The following is a 504-nucleotide window of genomic DNA, read 5'->3' on the forward strand; positions in this document are numbered from 1 at the left end:
CCGTCAGGGGCAGGGCCCGGCGCCGCCGCTCCCTGTGTTTTTCTACCCCGGGTCATTTGTTTTACAAAGAGCACTAAAGCTTAAACTGAGCAGTGTCACAGAGGACGAAACTTTATGTGAATGTTAGGTGTTATGTGCGTAGAAGTAAAGCGGTGAGAGCTGGAGGCCTTGCCGCAAGCACGCAGGTACAAGATTTAAAAGCCAGACAATTAATGGTATAGCCCTCACTTCAGCAAAGGCCCAGTGTGTTAATCTGTTGCGTGTGCATTACTTACTACCCTCTGTAGACCATTTATTTTAAGTCGTGGGTGGTTTTATGCATAGCAGCTTTTATTGTAGCAGCTGTGGACGCCCGTGCATTGCAGTGGGATTGGAAGGATCTCGGCAGCGGCTTCTGTAGGAGCACACACTGCCTCCTTATTCTTACATGGCCAGGCAGCCTGCACGGATTTGAATTTCACTGAATTTTTAGAGTTGGAAGGGACCATAGAGATCATCTAGTCC

This window comes from Calidris pugnax, unplaced genomic scaffold (assembly GCF_001431845.1).
Source record: "Calidris pugnax isolate Ruff unplaced genomic scaffold, ASM143184v1 scaffold91, whole genome shotgun sequence".
Classification (NCBI taxonomy): domain Eukaryota; kingdom Metazoa; phylum Chordata; class Aves; order Charadriiformes; family Scolopacidae; genus Calidris; species Calidris pugnax.